We start from the raw sequence: 14,999 nt of genomic DNA, 5'->3' as shown, positions 1-14,999 counted from the left end.
GACCACCTCATGGAGACACAGCTGGGAAAGATCTTCAGATACCAACCTCAAGTTGAGCTGGAAAGAGCGTGGAGGGAAACAGGATTGGCACTGCTGTCCTGGGTAAACTGTCCCTAAAGCCTTCAAGAACCAACACGTGGGACAACACTTGTGCCCATGCTGCAAGAGATGCCCGCTTTAGGGGTAAAACTGGGACTCTAACTTAATCTAAGCTTGGGGAGGGGAGATCCAGGCTGATACGCGGTGCCACTGCTCCTTGACATTGGGATAGGAATGAGTAACCCTAAAGCAATAACAACTACCACCTTAGCAGACAGCATTTCCTTCTAGTCAGCTTTAGGAGATTTCTAAAACCACTGAAACTATTTGTGTTAGTACTAATGGGCTTCAGATGGAGTGGGAAAATGCTCTGCTCAGCCTCCAAAGGAAATGATTAAATAGCAGCAGGACAAAGGGTTAACATTAGGCTTGGCTTTTTAGGCACTTTGATGACATGGGCTCTCACGACTGGCTTGCCAGTCATGAGGAATTGAAAGATCAGGGCTAATTTATCCCAGATAAATGCAGTGAGTGGTTCAGAGAGGATGGATGTGGAACAGCTCTCCGCATCTGTCCCTGTGCTCAGGGGATGCGCAGTGAAGCAGAAAGGCATCAAGGTCAAACCTGACACCACGGTCCACAAGGAGCAAGTCTTGGCCCTGAGGTCTCACCAGGTCTTCACAGAGAAGCACAGATACGGGTGAGAAGCCAAATCAGGAGCTAAGGAATGAACAAGGTGCTCAGAGATAGCTGTTTGCAAACAACCTGGAGCCAGTAAGCATCTTAAAAACCTGGCTGAGCCATCTGGAAGCATTAGTTCCCATTGAAGACCTGTGAAAGGATTTCCAAAAAGGTGGGAAAAGAAGAACCAGGGTGCTTTGAACTTCCTAGTTTACTTAAAAAAACTAGAAAAATATTGGATGAAATAGTCACACTGCTTGCAAGCACCCTGAAGACAACAAGGACATTAGTTTTGATGGACTTATCAAGAACTGATGTGTCAAATCAATCTACTGTCCTTTTGTGACCAGGAACCTTGCTCTGTGTACAGACAAGGACCTGTCTGTGTCAAACATGGTCAGGGCAGTGAGGTTTTGTCGCTGTCTCACACGCGGACCCTCATCTATATGCAGTTTATTGTAGGATGGGTGAAAAACCTGTTGGTAAGGTACCTGGGGAGTGGTTATCAGCAGTTCACTGTCAAAATGGACAGATGGATTGAGTGGGCATCCACACAGGGTCTCTCCTGGGGGCAGGTTTATTCAATATTTTCATTAACAGTTGAATGATGGCATAACACTGGTGATTATTAAATTTGCAGACAATACCTCACTGGAAGGGACAGCGACTATATCAGAGGACAGGGCTGGAACTCCAAGTGATCTTAATAAATTGGAAAGGTATCATAAAAAAAAAAAAATCACTTCCATGATCAGTGGAGAGGTCAGTACCACCAGAGGATAGATAATTCACCATGGTCTATCCAAGTATCCAATACAGAAACCTCGAGAAGGCAATTTGTCCTGCCTATCTCTTTGCTGAACATAGTAGGGGTCGAGAGATTTTCTTCAAAGCAATTCAATGCATTCTAAAATTTGGGAGATAACATTTATTGAGATGCAAATCAAGGTACTGTGCATCTCTGTGATACAGAGCCAGCAAAATCAGCAGACCACCATAGTGTGGCTCCATGTGCCGTGTCCGTGCCTACACGTCATCCCAGGCCAGCACCTGCAGATGAGCGTTGTCCTCTGAGTCCCCAGCCCCGAGGTGTCCCAGCTGCCTTTGCCCATGACCCCAGGGTGTGGCTGCTGCAAGGACGTGGCTGCTGTCCAGCTCAGGGAGAGCCCATTTGGCATCTGCCACCCAAAGCCAACCCACTGGTGGCTCTTGCTTTCTGATGTGCCTCAAGCCTGGAAATAGGTTCAGGGCTCCTGAGTGCCCCTCACCAGGGCATCTGGCCACCGGGCCATCTGCGTGCTTGCATGGATATAGCCAAGGTAACAATGGTACAGAGGGGACATTCTTTACAGCCATGAAAGATGCATTAGCGGGTCTGAAATGCAGCACACCTGCATGAACTCCCTTGCTGGTTCAGCTGGATTTGGCTTTTTGTTGCCCGTGCCTGCCATGGAGATGTGCTTCTCTGAGGCAGCATTTCAAAGACATGATGGAGTCAGGTGCCAGGTTCCAGGGACATTGGCACCTCAGGATGCCGTGTGTGAATGTCCTGGCAGTCCCCAGAGCCTGAGCAGGCCCCCAGGGTGCCCAAATGCTATAGGATATTTAGGTGCAATGGAAGGGTGTTGCCAGGGGCTTGCATGCTGGGGGGGGACCTCCTGCCTGAGCTGCTGGGGCATGCTGGAAGGGAAGCAGGGCAGGGAGGGATACGTACTGCTGCCTGGGATTTGCCAAGACCATAAACCCACCTAAACATTCAGGTATTGAAGAACGAGGCTCAAATGCCTTCATGGCTCAAATGCCTTCATGGCTTTACCCCCACTCGCAGGCTGCACATCGCACCACTCCAGCACCAGCTGCATTTCAGCAGTGGTAGAGCCACCCCCTGAGAGATCCTCAGAGGGTTACAAATCCTTTCTGAGCTTTTCTGCATACTCCAAATAAACAGTATTTACCAACTGCTCTGACTAATGCTGACTTACTGCTCCCAAGGCAGCTTTGCTGAAGGCAGGGATGGGCTGTCCTGCTTCCTCCCAGAGAGCAGGCAGCTGCTGCTCTTCTCCCACCTCGGTACGCTGACATGGTGGGTCATGTCCTGCCTCCCTTTCCCCCAGCTCCCTGGCAGGCCTGATGCTGAATGCAAAAAGTCCTATTTCGGAGTCCTCTGCATTGCTGTAAATAAATAACCCCCACATCCTCATTCCCATCTTTGCGCATTTCTTCTGAGGTCCCTCCCACTCGGCTCATCTCTGGGAGTCAACAAATCCCCTTCACCCAAGTGTCCTCCCTGTGTTTCCCCCCACCTTTTGTACCTCCTGGACTCTTTCCCCTGCTTTCCAAGGACAGGAAGTCCTTTAAAAAAAAAAAAAAATATATATAAAAAAAATAAAATCCCAGAGGAGAATGACCGGATAAAACTCCTTGTCCTAGTCTGCAAGACAGGGCTGCCTGATATCTGGGCACGGCGGACGCCAGTGGCTCCAGAATGCCGCCTCGGAGTATTTTTGGTCTATTGTACAGGATTCGAGGCAAAGAGCAGCCTATTCCTGCTCTGTGTGACAACATTTCCTGAGCATCAGCAGATATTAATAGTCAGCTAATACAGCAGTCAAACATTTCCCATTATTTACCTGCTTCAAGCCAATTGGCATCTGTGCCGATAAACATACCTTTGGGATTTTCACATCCCCCACCTGCTCCCAGCCCCACTCAGACGTATTTCCTCCCCTCCGCAAGGCAGGCGCTGTTTTTCCTGAGGCTGCATCCATCCCCGTGATGGGTGGACAGGACAGTTCGCCCTGTGTCCTGTATCTGAGAGGACAGAGAATTCCCTGGTGGGATATTTCCCCCTACAGAAAGGTTCAGAAAAATCAGCATTTGCCCAGGACTGCTGGAGCCTGGACATTTGGTGCCTGGATTTGCATTCAATGAGAAATTCTGCTGGTTGACAATCTGTGTTCAATCTAACAAGGAACAAAGCCAATTAAAAATAATAGGGATCCTGTGCTACTGCCTGTAACAAAACAACAATAATAATAATAAACGCTAAATCAATTTAAGTGTTCCATTTAGATAAAATCCAAACATTCTAGTCTGATTCTGCCTTTCTCATTACTTTTTGTAATCCTCTCTCATCAACACTAAGTCATTAGAAATGGAGAATTGGAACAGCTGGTTCTGATAAAACTAAGACCAAATTTCATCCTTGTCAATGACTTCCAGAGGAAAACACGAGCAGCCCCACTCCTCCCACGTGACATGGCCATGGGATTTCTCTCTGGACTCGGCCCATTGAGTTGCAGGAAGCCTCTTCATCTTCCACAACTTGAATTTTGGGGAAAGGATTGTGTCAGAGGTAGACGTCATCATCATCCTCATGTAGCATAGGTTGGGGAGTTCTGCAGGTCTGGTCTAAGTAAAGATACCTAGCAAGAGGAAATGCCGGGCAATTCTGCTTGCATCCTACCGCAGAAATCATTGGCATTCTGTTTAAAAAACAAAGCTGTAGAGGTTTGGAGATACTTGAGAAGACTGTTAGTGGGGTCCCGTAACAACCACACACAATCCAGCTGTATCATATCTCCTAACACAACCACCTTCTTTTAAATATCAGGACAGGAGCCGATTTAATGAATGTGAGAGGTGGTCCCTGTTTACAAATGGTCCATACAGTGGCAAATCATTGCATTAAACAGTTTACAGGATATTTGCCACATAGGGTAGGACGTTTCTTGCAAGCAATGTTGTTGTGGCTTTGCATTTCATGCCTTTCACGAGGTGGGTAAGTTGGAAATCCGCTCCCTTCCCTGCGAAGCTGGGGTGGTGGTGGCTGCTTGCAGACCCCCTGTGTGGCATCCCCTGGCAACACGCAGGCAACAGACGTGTCCCCACCATCTCAGTGCCAGCAAAGGAGGCAATCTGAGGGCCAGGGGCAGCAGGAGAGGGAATCCTCCCCACCACCTTGTCTGGAAAAGTCTACAACAGAGGAGGGGTCACAGAGGGCGTCTGCTCTGATTTGACTTTACTGAGGCTACGTGAAATGTGGTTTTTTCTTTATTCCCTCACCCATGTCTTCTACACACATCTCTGGCTCTGTTGTCTATTTTTGGATGCTGGGAATTAACACCTTTATTTGCATTTTACCTTAGTTTGGCCTGAGTTAAAAGTGATTTCAAGGTAATTGGATAATGACAAGGCTTTCATCAGCCAAAAGGCTGCGGCAAGTCTCCACCCCTGGGTCGCAGGAGAGGCTGTAACAAGTGCCCTGGCACCCAGGGGTGCTCTCCAGGTAAGTGCAGGGCAGCAGTGTCCCCAGAGGAGCTGCTGTGGGTGGGGGAGAGGAGGGACTGGGGGAAGACAGGGAGTTTTCTGGCAAGATCCTAAAATCATAGTCAGCATGCTTGAACCAGGAGGGTTTCTGAGTTTTAGGCTTTTTGGCTGAACTATTTCTTTAGCTTCCTCTTAGACACGTACTAGGGAAACTGAGGCACGGGCAGTGATTTCTCTCCTATCGCTCTATAGTTTCTTTAACAGTGTCAGCTAGGGGCGCAGCTGGAGGTGGAAATGATTCCTTCTGCTGCTCTCTCAACTGGAAGTTTCTTCCTGGCTGTGAACGGTTAGGAGTTAATTCCTGCTCAGAAACGTTAGGTCTTGTGCCCAGTCTGGGGCTCTGGTTTCAGTCTGAATCCATATTATTACACCCCAGGGCATTTCCCTTTGTAATAGCCCAATGCTCTTTGAATCCAAAACGGCTTAAGGCAATGAGTTCAACAGCTCAAATCTGTGAAAAAGCTCTGAAAGCAGTCTGGGTTTTAGGCGCTTCCTGCCTGTGTGTTTTGCATGAAGAGTGGTGCCCTGGGAAGGGACGTCTCTGAAACTCGATGTTGTAAGGTCTCCATGGGTTGATACAAGAAGTCAGAGGATAGTTTAGGCAGAGAGAGCACTGCACATCAGCGCGGACATGCACACAAAGCCCTGATCCTGGCTGGTGTGGGATAACGATATGTACAGCGTGCGCTGTGTGTCCTCCTGCTCCACCAAGAAGATTTTGGACCACAGCCTTCCCATCTCACCTGGCTTTCTGCTTCTGCTCTGAAAAAACAGTGCTCGTATCCTTAAACTGTTCTCTACACTGCTACCACCTCTCCTATAAGATACTATAGACTGTGTATGCATCTTGGGCAGGAAATTTAATAATATGGAAATCCTGGGCTGTTATTTTTTCTGGAGGCATCTGAAGACCCTCTCTACCTCCTCCCCATTCCCCCGTTCATGCTGACCTCAGGGCATGGTGTGGAGCAGGGCTATAACAAGATCATCGCTCCTCATGGCAGGCTCTTGCCATCTGCAACTGCAGTTCCACCAGCTGGAGCCGAGCCTGGTGCTCAGCACAATGTCAGCAGTTAATAATTATAATAAATTAATAATAGTCTAATTAATATTTTTTCATTATTTCTGCCTCCTCAAGAGCTCCCAGAGGCGCTGAATAATCTGCTGAAACGTTTTGCACAACGAGTTCAAATAAGCACAAGTGTTTGGGAGGCTGAGCGAACGGTGGCTCCCCTCCGAGCCTGGGCACTGAGGAGCTGCAGCCCGGACTGCCGTAGCCTGGGTCCCCCTTGCGTTGCAGGGACTCTGCCTTGTGGAGCAGAAACCTCCCCTCTTGATGCATACATCTGCACTAATAGCCAAGGCAGCAAGCTAAAAATTACCAGCTGGATTGGTTTTGATTGGGGAAGGAGGGGACATCTTTTCTTTCCAGGCTGTGGTGTTTTGTGTGCCGTTTTATTTGTAGCCCATGGTACAACACACCCAGTCAAGGACGGGCTGTCCCTTCTAAAAGCCACCTAAGAGGGTACGTCAGCCCAAGCCCCGTCTCTGGCCGGGAAAGAGACCCGCTCCTCCGACGGGCGATTCAGCCATCCTTCGGTGGTTGTTTGCCTCTCTCCCAGCCCTGAGTCTCGAGAGTAGCTTGGGCCAAGCACCTGGGCAGATGTAAGAGACGTGATCCAAAATCTGCTCTCTGTGTGCAATTTGCATCTCTGCAAAGACGATGTGAAACTAGAAAAGGAGCCAAGAAATATTCTCGGGATGTCTGGGGAGCCCCAAGCGTTTTTTTCTGAGAGACCACAAACCCCTGTGTTTAACCCTGTAAGTAGAGGCTGAGTAGGAGCTTCTGTTTCTAATAACATCCAAAGGATTAGCGCTGGGGAGGGAGAAGAGCTATTTAAGCTTGAAGGCGATAATTAGGAAATAAGTGAGTATAAACTAGCATAAATAAATTTAAACTAGAAATTACAAGCTTCCTAAAGATCCAAGCAGTGAGGGCTGGAGAAGCCTCTGGCAGGGACCTGGGAGGCAAAACCCGGAGCCAGGTTAAGGGGGAGACCACGATCTCTTTGGGATGCTATGGCCTCCGTCCTCTGCAGGTGAGCGCTGCGGGGTGAGAAATTATAAAAGATGTGAGATGCTTTCCCTGCCCTGAAACGGGACTGAACATCTCCATATTGGATCTTCATGTGACGTCTGCAGAGCTGGAGAAAAACAATCCCACCCGGTTCAACGGGAAGGTTTTGCTTTATTAATTCTGAAATACCCCAAATTAAAACAATGCCTCTGACAGAAAGTGGTGTGGCAATCGGCTTACGTTTCAAAATGGCTTGTCATTTTAAAATGGGAAACCTATCTTGTGTCATCTTTGAAAATGGCAAACTGCACCATTTCAACAATTTTTAAGAAATTACTCTAAAATATTCACATTAAGAAGGGCAGTGAAGTAGATCTTTCCCTTAAAAAGTGTTGGTGATGAAAATGAAATCCGATTTTTGATGTCTGTGGTGAAGAAGACATCTGATTTTTGATGTCTGTGGTGAGTTTAAATTACAGCAAGAGGGAATAATAATATCCTAGAGGTAGGGATAGCAGAGCAGGGGCTGGATTACCTCGGAAGGTTGTGGGATCTCCACCATTTAGCCTTTCAAGGACTTTTAATGATTCTTTCCGGTTTGAATGTCCATATTTCTACAGCATTTGTGTAGGAAAGCTGCTGTCGCACACCTCCGACAAAGCTGTGTCCTGTCCTGAAATGAAGGGAGAAATGAACATTGAAACTAAATATCTGCTCCCCAACCACCTCTGAAACACCGCAGGTTTCACCTTGTTTTGCTAATTCTGGGCGAGGTGAAGGGCAGGGAGCCGAGGGGTCTGGGGGAGCCCTCACCTTCGCAGCCAAAGGACGCTGCTCCCAATAAATCAGCTCCTGCAGCAGGTGGTGAGGGCAATAGATGGATAGGCAAAAGGCCGTTTGATTTTTACTATTTAACGCATTAAAAATAAAGCCAGAGGTTACATTTACACCACCCTGCCCCTTTAAAAGCAGCAGACGTTTCCTTGCCTCCATCAGCCTTCGAGAAGACAAAGGCAGACGGTGCCGCAAAAAGGGAAAGGAAAGGTTTTAGCATCCTTCACGATGTCTCACCAGGCACTCAGCAATGGCAATTACTGAGCAGGTAATGAAGACAGAGCAGAAACACTGATTTGCTGCTTGTGGAGAACAAAAGAAATTGCCATTTTTTTTTCCTCCATAGATCAGGGCAAACAAACAGCTTCTTTAATAATGAAATCTGCCTTGATGTGCCCAAGATAGGATGTCTCCTGCTGGGACGAGCTGGTCAGCTGATAACAGGCAGTTTTTCTTTATCACTAGCCCCAAACAGCAAAGATTATCTCCCCTGGTAAATGTACTAGAGGCTGCCAGATCAAATACTTTACAGAGAGATTTAGAGGGGAAAGAAAGAAAAATGTTTAATGCTTCTCCTTCCTCGTCACCATAGTTTGCGCATCTCAGAGCCCCTTGACTGTGCTGGGACATGACTTTGTCCTCCCTGGGGGAGCTGAGGAGAGGACAGAGCAGAAATGCAACTGCAGAGGTGTCCAGGATGGGAAGGAGAATACACAGCAGATTTGAGGTTTTGCCAGGGGTTCACATTATAAAACCTGAGTAATTCTTATTTGCTAAAATGCAAATTATCCCACCGTGTCTTGGTATCCAGGCCGTATGGATAGCACTGAGGCCTGGAGATGGCCAGTGTGGGGTCAGGACAGAGCTGGGAGATGGACTTGCCAAACTGTAGAGAAGGAAGACCCCCTGGAAGAGCAGGGCCTGGGGTCTTTCCCCAAGCTCCTTTCCAGGTGGGTTAGGAACATGGAGAAGAGGAAAATCACAACACCAATTTACACACTGGTTTTCAGTGAGTGGACAGAGGGATTCATCATCAGGTACCCACTGATGCTTTACATCTCCTCTCCTCCGCAGCCTGGGAGAACAGGAAGAAATAATCTTGCAAAGCTGCATCTGTTTCAAGAAAAGAGAGAAAACTCTTGATTCCCGCTACATTAGAGAGAGCTTTTAAGGAGCAGCAAAAGCGAAGCCTGGGGGCTCGTGCCTGGCTTTGGTAGGAGCCTGCTGCTCGAGGCCACTTTGGACAACTCTAGAAGCCTGCAGACTTTTTTTCCATACTGGACCCCTGGATCTTTCATTTGGAGAAGAACCTGGGAATGAAAATTCAACTGAAAGGATTAATTGTGGCTGGCAGAGTGGAGCGCTAGGCGAGGTGAGCCACTGAGGTTTCAGGCTGGCCAGAGAGGAGGGTAATTTAGAGGGAGGTGATGCGTATCAGTTTCTGGCTGGCAGAGAAGAGGGTAATTTAGTGGGAGTTGATCCTTTGAGGTTTTTGCTGGATAGAAAAGAGAAAAACTTGCAGGAGGAGACTCCTGGGCGGGTTCTCTTTAGTTTCAGGCTTCATAATAAGTTCCTTTTTTAACTTTAGACCCGTCTTCCCCAGATGGCTCTTCTATCTGCTATTTCACATGCCTGATTAAAGAGCAGCTCTTTGAGGATGCTGAATGGTGCAGGGGCATGGGAAGGGGGAACAGGGACTTTCTCCAGCCCGCGGTGCTGGTGACCCTAGGGTGGTGTGTCAGAAAGAACTGCCAGCTCACCGTCCTCCTTCCTGGGGGTTTCATAAAACTGCTGAAAAAAACTGTTTCATAAAACCCACCAGTGTAACTGGCCTCAGCAAAGAGGTCGGGCTGGATCCTTTGATCACCATAGCCTTATCTTCTTCTCATGGAAAAGGTCATCTCTGGGTACCTCTCCAGGTCCGATGCTTCGTTCTGCTCCATTGAAGCGAGAATTTCAGCCTGGCCAGGTGGCTCAAAACACTTTAGTTGTGTTTTCTAACAGCAGGAGCGTAGATGAAGACCTCCATTTTCCTACAGATCTCATGGATCAATCTTCTGGTCAAACCAGGAAGGAAAATTTCCTTGTGGCTGGGACTTTTATAGCCTTTTCCTTCTGTGTGAATAGTCAGGAGTCTAATAAAAGCTAAATCTATATGAAAGCTTTTCCCTCAGAATTTTCTTATGACCTATTTCTACTAGTCGGGCAGAGGACTTATTTCCATGAGACTTCCTACCCTATGTCAAACGGCGTTGAAGTCAGCCAGCAGGTTTGCAAGTTACTCAGGACAGACAGATGTTATAGTAGCTGCTAGTGTGATCATGCACCCTGTTTCCAGCAGGGAGAAGATTCAGTGGGTGCTCTGGTCTTCCAGCTCTCATGTTCCAGACTCAGTTCAACACATGCATGGACAATGCTTTTGGCAGAGACCAATTCCAGTAGCCCCAGGTCCAACGCATGTTTAATTTATCTTCCTGCTTGAAAGACACTCAAAGCATACCTTCTTTTTCCTCCTGCCAGAGGGCATGGCTGAGATGCCTCCAAGCCTAGTCTCCAAAACCAGCTTTGGATGGGGTGAAATGTCTGGGCTGTAGGGCCTGCAGCCGGCAAAGTCAGGGCAAGGGACTCCAGGCACCGTGGGCTGAAGTCAGTGTTGTCGTGAAATGCATCAAGGGCACACAACCTCACAGGCTCACTAGGGCTGAGACCACCCCAAATGTTAGAAGTCTGTTTTATGAAGTCCCCTTTGCCAAGAAGAGAGAGGGGCATTTCAGGAGTGTGTCTGAGATAGGGGGGCTCACCAGTCCTCTGGCATTGCTTGCCTCTTGGGGAAAGCCTTTCCATTTTAGACAGGTACAGTTCATACAGTGCCTAATATAAGAAGGCTCTAATCCCTTGAGAGGTTTCAAGATGCTCCTGTCATATGGCTAATATTTAGATTAAATCCCTCTTTTGCTAAGTAACAATATCCCTCAAACTTCCTTTCAGAACACCCCACCAGTGCCTAATTTTACAACAGTTTTTCCTGCTTTAGCAGAGAGCTCCTGTCTATTTATATACATCTCCTCCACACCTAATAACCACAAGAATAACTAATAGGAAGTGCTTGAAGCATGTCTTAATTAGTCTGACATTAGCAAGCCCCAATGTCTTTAGTTAATTGATAGATTTTAGCACGACTGAATCTCAGAAACTGAGTGAGGGTTTCATCTACCTTCATCACAGCTGAACAAACTGTGTTCATATATCTCTTGGGGCAAGGATATTTGACACAACAGCAATTGATTGAATGGAGAGGAACCACCTCTAAGAGCAGCTGAAGGAGCACCCAGAACTGCCTCCCTTCTAGTCTGCATTAGGTGTGACTAAATGCAAAAGATATTATTCATGCTTAGCTAACAGCTAGAGTATCTCTAGAGCAGAGCCAGCGTTTGCCTTACAGCTGTCGTACTCTCCAGAGACAAAGCATGTAACGGAGATGAGGACTGATTCACCAACATCACCCAGCTCCGGGTCCTTCTCTGCATCCCATTTTCAAGGCCACGGGCCAAGGTGGACCAACACACCATCTGGGGAGGGCCCGTGGGAGCAGGGATGGCATGTGCTGATGCCAATGGGGATGGAAAGGGACTTGGGTGCTTCTGATCAGCTTCTGTGCTGGCACCTCTCTGGGGTCCTGGCCAGAAACTAGTCTGACAGCTATATGAACCCTCATGGGTCTTGGTTTGGATCTGCCCGCTACTATTAGTCATTTCATCTAATGGTTGGACTTATCTCTCTTTCTTGCTCCCTACAAGCACTGAAGTGCTCAGTGGAGATGAGCTCATGATGCTCCAGAGCTCCCAGGGCTTGATCAAGTCATTGCTGGGGGTGATGTGTGTGGTAGGAGAACGTGTCAAGTCTACCAAAGGCAGGAAGGGGGAGACCTGCTCTCACAGGCATGTCCTGGCAGAGCAACTCGTACTTAGGTCAGTCATCTGCACTACTCATATCTGCCGGGAGTGGTGTCTGTAGGCAGCCGGCACCACCAGGGATTGTGGAATTTTCATCCATTTTCATGGAGACAGTAGGCTGATGTAAAGTGAGCGGTGCCAAATGTCTTCCAAGAGTTGACCCTACAGACATAGTAGGGGTCCCAGTTCTGCAGACCATTTTATAGCCTGTAAAGGGCGTGCATCCGACACCTGTGAGAAAGCCTTTTCTTGGCAAGCATAATCCAGTGACCTTCCTGTCCCTCCTCCAGCTCCAAGGAGCAGGCAGCAAAGAGAGACCCCATGATTCGAGGCAAACCTCAAAGCTTTGCAGTGTATTTGCAAAGCTACTGCTGTGCTGCCGAACTCATTTCACTGAATAAAAGGCCCGCAAGGAACATCTCAGGCCTATTTGCTTTGGATTTATAATGACGTCTCAGCAAGTTAACCTGGCTTTTGAAAAAATTTCCTCCATGTTGGAGTCTGCAGAGTAGGGGAAGGGGAGACGATGAAAACATTTAAAGGAAGCCCTGTGGGGATGGCTCCAGATTTAAGTCCTCATAAAATGCAACTGGTTTTCCAAAACATGCAGAGCCAGATTATTGTGACAGCAAATAGGAGGTGAGGGGGAATTGGCCAAGTGGAATTGTCTTAATGGCCACTAGAAAAGCAACTGCTGTGTAAATGTTGTAAAAAACATTAACAAGCCGGATGCTGCTGTTTTGACAAGCCGCATGTGTAAAAGTGAGAAGAAATCCTTGCAGCACCTTGTTCACAGCATCCAAGTCCTCAGAGGGTGTTTTGTGACTTAATCCCCATCACATCGTGCTGACACGGGGATGTGCGCCTACCCCGTGTGCTGGGGGTCCCCATTAGGGACTTCTGCTGCCATTCCTTATTCCTTGCTCCATCAAAGCTCATTTGTGCAGTCTAACATCAAAGATATCATTTCCATGATGTTGCAATACTTACTTGATTTAATAATGAATAGAAAACATGTTTCTTGCCCTAATTTGAGATAACAGATTATTAGAGCAACTTCAGAGTCAAGGAGAGAAATGTTTTCACTGGTTAAAACAAGTTGCCCCACAAGTAGCTGGGGTTGGGATACTTGATTTCCCTTTCTTTGCCCTTGCTCCTGTGCCTGGACAAATGCAATTTCTGACCAAAACTTCTCCTGAGGTTGGGTACAGTCCTAACAGCACTTTCCAGTGTGGGCTCGCTGGCGCTTGACACCCCAGATAAATTCCTCTTGCAGCCATCCAGTGAGACATTAACAGGATCTCCTCTCCCAGCCATCTATTTTCACACAGTTTGTAGGACTGTAACACATTTGAAACTTTTCCCACTTTATCAAATTCGCTGGAAATTAATTGGCAGGTTCAAAGGCTACTGGGAGGAATGGAAAGCCAATTAGATTTTCCTAACTGAATGGGCCAAAAAATAGGAAACTCTGCTGAACCCTCCCCATCAACATAGAATTATTTCCAGCCAAGCCTCCATTCAGCTGAGGAAGGAAATCTAATAGAAGTGTCACTCCAGCATACATCAGGGACCACAGTGTTTGCTCTTGCCCTTGGCAGCCGGGGAGCGGAGCTAATAGGAGAAACTGCCGGGTGGAGAGTCCTGCAGTTGGACATCCGTACAGAGCCTGCTGGGGTTTGGAAGACCTCGATGACAGCCCTCCTGCGTGATCAGCCCCCACAGAGGGATTTAGAGCATCCCATCCCCTTTCTGTTGCTGCAAAACCCGGGCTTTTAGCTAAGATTTTAATCCACAATATCCCCTAGATCTTCAGTTTCTGCTGGTGAACATGTGGCTTATCACAGACCTTTCTCTGGCAGAGCACCTCAAACCACGGCCACGGGCTTTCAACAGTCCAGCACGCTGCAGAGTGCAGGTGGATCATGATGCTTGTCAGGGGCTGTGAAGGAAAGTCTAAATGGGGCATGGCAATACTGTGCACAAGCCACCTTCCACCCAGGTCCCCAGCAGGTCCCCAGCATGGCCTGGAGCTGCCCTTGTAGCATGGAGTCAGACCCCCACTCCCTGCATGGAAATAGGTTTCCAGCCTGTTCATGGATGGCAATCTCTCTGCTTTGCCCTGTATAACTGGACCTACAGCAGAAAGACGGTTGTCCCTCGGGGCTCGGGTACTTTGCATGATCCCAGATCACAGCCTTCTCCAGATGCTGGCTGCAGCTGGAGCTGGAAGTTTCCCACCGGCAGCTGGAGGAGGGCAGGCAGGGGTGCACGTTTAGCTCCATGTCCCACTCCCTCCAAAGCGGCTGCATCCCCTGACTGATCCTCCAGCCTTCCCCCTGGTTTCACACAAGTGCCACAGCTACAACAAGAAGAAAAAAATCATATTTCTAACAGCTCTGCCAGCACTCTTTGGGCTTTCACGAGTGAGGCTTTGATCGACACGGCACACCAGCGGGCTCCATGCCAGGCTGATGAGAACCAAGAAGATTGTAATGAGATTCCTTTTGTAATTCTTGTCAAGGCGCAAAACCAGAGAGCCTCGGTAAATCAGCGAAGCCTTTTGTGTTTCCTGTCTTGATGGAAATATCAGTAGAGAGACACTTGGTGCTAAATTGCCTGCTCGTTGGCAGGTATCCAGTCCTGAGAGCAAGACGAGGGTAGAGGGAAATAGGGGAGGCTAGCGCATGGGACGAGACTCTTCCTCCAGCCTTGAGGGCCAGATCCAGCCGTGCGGTGGTCTGATGGGGCACATCCTTGTAGAAGGAAAGTGCCCTGCAGGTAAACTCATATCCGTGGGGCTCTTCGAGCTGACAGCACCAGAAAGAGAGAACCAGGAGCTCAACCTAGGGAGAGATGCAGGGAAAGAGCAATGCCCTTTGCATCGGTCATCACAAGGCAGTTCTCCACCTTTTTTTCTTGTCCTGGGGCATCACAGTCACAGCAAAATGTAGAGGTCTCTAACATCAGCATCATGCTTTCTTAGTGTTTAGGAATTACTATATATATATATATAAAAGGCAGGGAAGAGAGGTGAGGACTAGGGTTTGAGGAGGAGTCAGGTCCGCAGGACCCTGAAAGTGGTT

This window comes from Mycteria americana, chromosome 21, assembly GCF_035582795.1.
Source record: "Mycteria americana isolate JAX WOST 10 ecotype Jacksonville Zoo and Gardens chromosome 21, USCA_MyAme_1.0, whole genome shotgun sequence".
NCBI lineage: Eukaryota > Metazoa > Chordata > Aves > Ciconiiformes > Ciconiidae > Mycteria > Mycteria americana.
Note: the sequence above shows the minus strand (reverse complement) of the source record.